Source organism: Sinocyclocheilus rhinocerous, unplaced genomic scaffold (assembly GCF_001515625.1).
Source record: "Sinocyclocheilus rhinocerous isolate Xijiao unplaced genomic scaffold, SAMN03320098_v1.1 scaffold1063, whole genome shotgun sequence".
In the NCBI taxonomy this organism is placed as follows: domain Eukaryota; kingdom Metazoa; phylum Chordata; class Actinopteri; order Cypriniformes; family Cyprinidae; genus Sinocyclocheilus; species Sinocyclocheilus rhinocerous.
Window position 1 is genome coordinate 1636156 of NW_015625586.1, and position 6407 is coordinate 1642562.

Below are 6407 nucleotides of genomic sequence, written 5' to 3' on the forward strand. Positions count from 1 at the left end.
TGTGTGTGTGTGTGTGTGTGTGTGCGTGTGCGTGCGTGTGTGTGTGTGTGCGTGCTAGAGCTGACCAGTTAAATGCTCTTCTGCGGGGGCAAATTAGAAAGATATTTACTCTTGTCTGGTTCTAATATTACCTCACTGTTTTAATCTACTGCCTTAAAAGGCATCCTCTTAATATTCTCTACACAAGACAGCTCTGACCCACACCGAGATGAATACAAACAAATGAATATAAATATACACACACAGTTTCCTTCCAATTAGAGGCAACCATTGGAAGAGTCTTATGATCTTCATTTGTTGTTTGTGTAGCTCGTTCCATTTTACCCCATGGAGAGAAAATGCAAGTGCCATGTGTGCACAGCGTCCCTTTCTAATGACAAGCTTAAATGAGCTTGAAATGTTCTCACATATACTTTGCTGAGGAGAAAGATCTTCATTATGAACTGGTAGGAAAGGAAAGACAAAAAACACAAATGAGAGCTCTTTATTATTGTAATGGTTTCTCCAAGGCTGCAATGAGAATAAAAGGAGAGTAAATGGAGAAACATCTGAGACCAAGTTAAAATGGTACATTTAAATGAAGCATAACGCTATTAAATGGCTGAAATATATTTTAAATATAGAAAAATATTATTTTAAAATAATATTGAAAATATATAACATTACATAAAAATTTAAAATTTATAACAAAAATTTAAAAAACAGTGTTATTATTACAGTGTTATTTTAGTGTTGTTTATATATTATTTATTAATATTTAAAATTTTATTTGAATTTTTATTTTCAGATTTAAATTTTAGTTTAAGCTTTAGTAATTCTGTTAGGAGTTTAAATTTTTATTTTAGTTTTAGTGATTGTAGTACTGTATTGTAGTACAAAGGTAATATTTGTAATAAGTATTAGTTTTTCATTTAATATTTATGTTATTTTATTTCAGCTTTATTTTAATTACTAAAAACTATTTTTTATAGTTTTAGTTAACAATAACAGCACTGCTGTAAATATGATTGAATTTTTTTTACGATGTTACAACAGTTCAGTCAGTTCCTGCAATACTTACCAGATGAATGCCCTGTTTGCTATTTCAGAGTTTCCAGACTGTGTCGACTCTCAGAAGTGTCAATTATTAATATCTTAATTAGCCCATGAAACATGAAAAGTGTGTTTGAGGTATTTGATCTGAAAGCTGCCTGGAAGGATGCAGCCTGTTTCCAGAGTCTCACTCGTGGAATTCTAATCGCTGTGTGGAAGGATGGAATACTGATTTTTAGGGCAGAGGAGAACAAAAGACAGGAGATGTGTTCATCTATTCAGCAGAACATCCTGCAATTTACAGTTACGCACTCACATAAACACATGAAACGGTATCTTTTGTCCTTTTTGGAGATTGACAGTCCCTGGTCACTATGACATTTTAAGGCAACAGATTTTTCTTCAAAAATATCTACTTTTGTGTTGCACTAAATAATAAAAAAACAGCATACAGCATTCACGACTGAATAAAAAATGACAGAATATTTATTTTAGGGTATTTATTAGGAATATTTATTTTTGTTTCTTTAGCATACTTACCTAAACAAGACAAATAAACTTCTTAAGTTTTTCATTATTCTCATACTTATGGAAGACCACTTACATGTTTCCATAAAAAGAGCATTTTCAATAAGTAGAAATACCAGAGACATAGTTAAAATGTTAAACTTAAAGGAGCAGTTCACCAAAAAATCTAAATGAAGAGTTGTCAGTACCCATTGATACTATGGAAGTCAATGGCTACCTTTAACTGTTTGGTTACCTGCATACTTCAAAACATCTTCCTTTGTTGGTCAACAGAAGAAAAAAAAAACTCATACAGGTTTAGAACAATTTGAGGATGACAGAATAATTTGAGTAAAGGATGACAGAATTTTCATTTTTAGGTGAACTATCCCTTTTAATAAAACATAACGAGAACTCCATTAAAGGGATTGTACACCTAAGAATTGTAAAATAAACATATTAAATATATAAAAAAATATGATATTGAAATATTTAAATCAGATTGTGATTTAATTTGCATCTTGCAATTACTTCTAAATATCTTGTGTAAATGTGTGTGTGTGTGCGTGTGTGTGTGTGTGTGTGTGTGTGTGTGTGTTGTATAGATTTATATGTAATGTATGTACTTGCATAAATTTATTTTCTACTTTCTATGTCACAAATTGACAATATCTCAACAATATTGTAAAGCATTTTGTTATTTCTTATATTAAACATCTCAGTTTTTGTTTTCTTTTTTTTTTTTTAATCTGAGGTGGGAAAAAGCTTCTGTGTGTTCTTTTTTTTCATTTCATACACACACACAAGCGCGCGCACACACACAATTATAGTCTGCGCAAACACATAAGTTCTACCCATTAGTAGAGATTGGTAAACTACCACACAAACAGCTCAACACTGGACTCATTAAAGATGCCATCGAATTTTTAATTAAACCTCATTAGAGCCCAATCATTGTGCATGAGGTGCAACCAGCGCTTGTGTGTGGGTGATTGAGAGATGAGAAATGTTATCAATATGCAAACGCTAATGCAACGCTGCCATTTTATCTCTCTTTCTACCAACAGCTCACTCTGTCTATCATGGGCGTCGCTAGGCCATTTTTAGGGGGGCGATTAGCTCCATAGACTGTACACGAATTCATGATCGCCTCAGTCCCCTTTAAATTTCATATGAAAACGGCGGCAGACTTGGTCGGCTCCTCCCTGTCTTTCAGCGCGTTCTTTTTCAATCTGCAGAGTCAGACCGAAGCAGCGCAGAGCGAGCAACAGGGGACAAGGTGTGTGTTTAACGATAGATTGTTAAAATATCTGCATCTGTGCAGTTCTTTGTCATAAAGACAGTTTACAAAATATCATGGGGGAGCGATCGGTTCCCCATCTACTGTAGCCTAAGTTTTCGCTGCGTTCACCCCTCATCACACTGCAGGTTTCCTCCAGTGAAAATGAAGCACATATGAACGCATATACTTTATAAAACGATGGTGGCAGAACAATATCTATTCATCCATTACATTCATATCTGGCCAAAAAAAATCCATGTTGTGATGAAAATGGGGAGGGGATGGTTTGAGATGAAAAAGGAATGTATCAAAAAGCTGAGCGGAAAAGAGAGACATGGAAAGAGGAAGAGAGAAAGAGGTTAGCAATGTATGGCCTGGATTTGGTGGTCTTAGGTCGGAGCCGTTTCTGCCTTCAAACACAAATGGGGTTTGAATCCCTCTCATTCCATCTGTAGAGGAGGTCCACTGAATGCGAACACACACACACACAGTGTAGAGCAGGTCGGGGTGACCTCCAAGCTTAAATACAAACCCTAAATCTTTTGAAGCTCACACTGTTTTCAGCACACAGAGAGGGCAAGCAGTACATTTCACCAATTGTGATAAACACACACTTACACAAAAACACACAATACTGCCACATAAAGCACATGAGTATTGAATGGAAATGTAAAAATAATTACTGAATAATAGATCATATTATATTTGTCAAGTTTAGTTTAATTTTGAGATTAAAAAAAAAAAATGTCAGCGCTGGAAGGCAAAAACAAAGGTATACCAACTATAAAAATACCGTCACAGTTAGCGTCTGTTTTTGCCTTCCAGCGCTGACATTTAAATATATATGTGGCTCCAGCAAATATTAATTTATTTACCTCAGAAAGTTATGAGTTTTCTTATAAGATAAATTTATTATATGATCATTTTTGTACAGAAAAATAAATAACTCTTGATTCTAGGTCATATTTTTAATCTGTTCACTGAATGACACTTTCCAATACCCACCTAGAATTTGTCTTTTTTTATATTATTAATTATTATTAGTTATTACAAACATATTAACATATATAAGAAGTTCTCTACAAAGACAAAAAATAGAAAAATACTTCAGTTCATATTAATATCAACATTAACATTACTTTTATTAATGTTTTATTAATGTTTGTATTAATATTAAAGCATTTTTATGTATCCTCTTGGGGGGAACTTCTTATATATGTTAATATGTTTGTGTTTCGTCTAGAAGAAGAAGAAGCTATACATTAAAAAAGAAAACATAACTGAAATGTTTACAATGAGGATCTAATCTTATATATTATTATTATTATTAAATGATTTTTCATACACGAATTCATGATCGCCTCAGTCCCCTTTAAATTTCATATGAAAACGGCGGCAGACTTGGTCGGCTCCTCCCTGTCTTTCAGCGCGTTCTTTTTCAATCTGCAGAGTCAGACCGAAGCAGCGCAGAGCGAGCAACAGGGGACAAGGTGTGTGTTTAACGATAGATTGTTAAAATATCTGCATCTGTGCAGTTCTTTGTCATAAAGACAGTTTACAAAATAGAAAAATGGCTTTGAAGCAAAGAAATTGTTAGTAAATTTCACAAATAATTACAAAGAAACACCGAGCAATACATTGAATTAAACATGACAATTTTAAGTAGAAAGAAGGATAGTAGGCTATTTTCTGAATTCTTTTATTTCAAAGTTTTTTTATGTTAAGTCCCCTTTAAATGCAAATTAACTGTAGTTAATAAAGTTTTTGAGGTCCTGGCATTAATCTCACCACCAGACGATGAACAAAAATCAAAGGTCAAGAATCTGGACTGATGTTAATCACAGTGTTTGATCTTCACGGACAGACAGTAATCTCCAGTCACATGGCAGAAATTAGCATTAGCCGGCTACCAGACAGAGTGGAAACAGAGAACTGCTGGCTGATGAGTTTGGCCACTTATGCTCGTTGCTGTGGTAACTCTATTATAGGGAAGGTAATAGAGAGCGACGTTTGTTTGTAAGCTTGGAATTTGTTTAATTACGGAACTGCGAGCGAAGCAGGCTCACATTTGCATATGTAAATCCAACGCAGGATTGGATGGAATGGTTTTGGCATGGATAGGAGTATTATTTATCTCTCTCTCTTTATAAGAGAGAAAGTTTTATAGTATATTAGTATCTTTGTTTTTTATGACTTATTTGCATTTTATTAAAGGGGTCATATGATGCTGCTAAAAACGAACATTATTTTGTGTATTTGGTGTAATGAAATGTGTTTATGCGGTTTAAGGTTAAAAAAACACATTATTTTCCACATACTGTACATTATTTTTCTCCTCTATGCCCCGCCTTTCTGAAACGCTTCGGTTTTTACAAAGCTCATCGGTCTGAAAAAGCGAGGTGTGCTCTGATTGGCCAGCTATCCAGTGCGTTATGATTGGCCGAATACCTCAAGCGTGTGACGGAAATGTTACGCCCCATACCATATTGTGATGCCTGCGGCAACCACATGTGACAACCCCGGGCTGGACTCCGCTTCGTCCATGGTGAAAGCCGATCCGGTGATCCTCAGCGCGAAGTAGAAATATATCCTCAGCGACCAGCACGGATCAGCTCCAGGCATGACGAAGCAGATATCGTCCTCTTTTGGAAGGCCAAACAAAGTAGTTTCGCTTTCACAACGAAACACACAGCGCCTTCACGACATGGCGGCGGAAACAACAATACTACAGCGAGAATAAAAGTTACGCCTTCTTTCTTTGCGTGAAGGTGTGGGAAGAGTTGCATAACGCTGCCCAAATAGTGAGGTAGATATGTGAGGGCGTGTTAGAACAAGCCGTTTTAGGTAGGCGTGGCTGACTCTTAACTTTTATAAAGAATATCTCTTTGGATTTGAGACTTTAGTCTTTGCAACTTTACAGATCTTCTTTATGTACCAAGAGCTTGTAACACTCCAAAGAGAAAGGAAAAATTTAAATCGCATCATATGACCCCTTTAAAACAAATGTAGTTAACTTTTTTTTTTTTACATTTATTACCATACATAAAATGTCCCAACTACCATAATATAATGAATAATTGGAAACATTTTTTATTATTACCTATAAAATATACAGGAAACCAGTTTGAAAACAATCATCACTGTTGCAGTTCCATTTGATGTCACTAGAGGGCAAATATGACAATACTTCACACAATAGTTCATAGTATAGTATAATTATTATACATAGTATAATACAATAGTTCACACAAAAATGAAAATTCTGTTATCATTTACTCTCACTCAAGTTGTTCCAAACCTGTACAAGTTTATTTCTTCCTTGGGACATAAGAGATGATATTTTTGAAGAATTCTGGTAACCAAACAGGTTAAAAATACTATGGAAGTCAACAGGAACCATCAACTGTTTGTTTGCCAACATTCTGCAAAATATATTCTTTTGTGTTAGGCAGAAGAAAGAAATTCATGCAGATTTGGAAGAGCTCAAGGTTGAGTAAATAATATCAAAATGCTCATTTTTTGGTGAACTATCCCTTTAAATGCACCTCAAAAAGTGATCATGATTTACAAACAACACACCCACAAT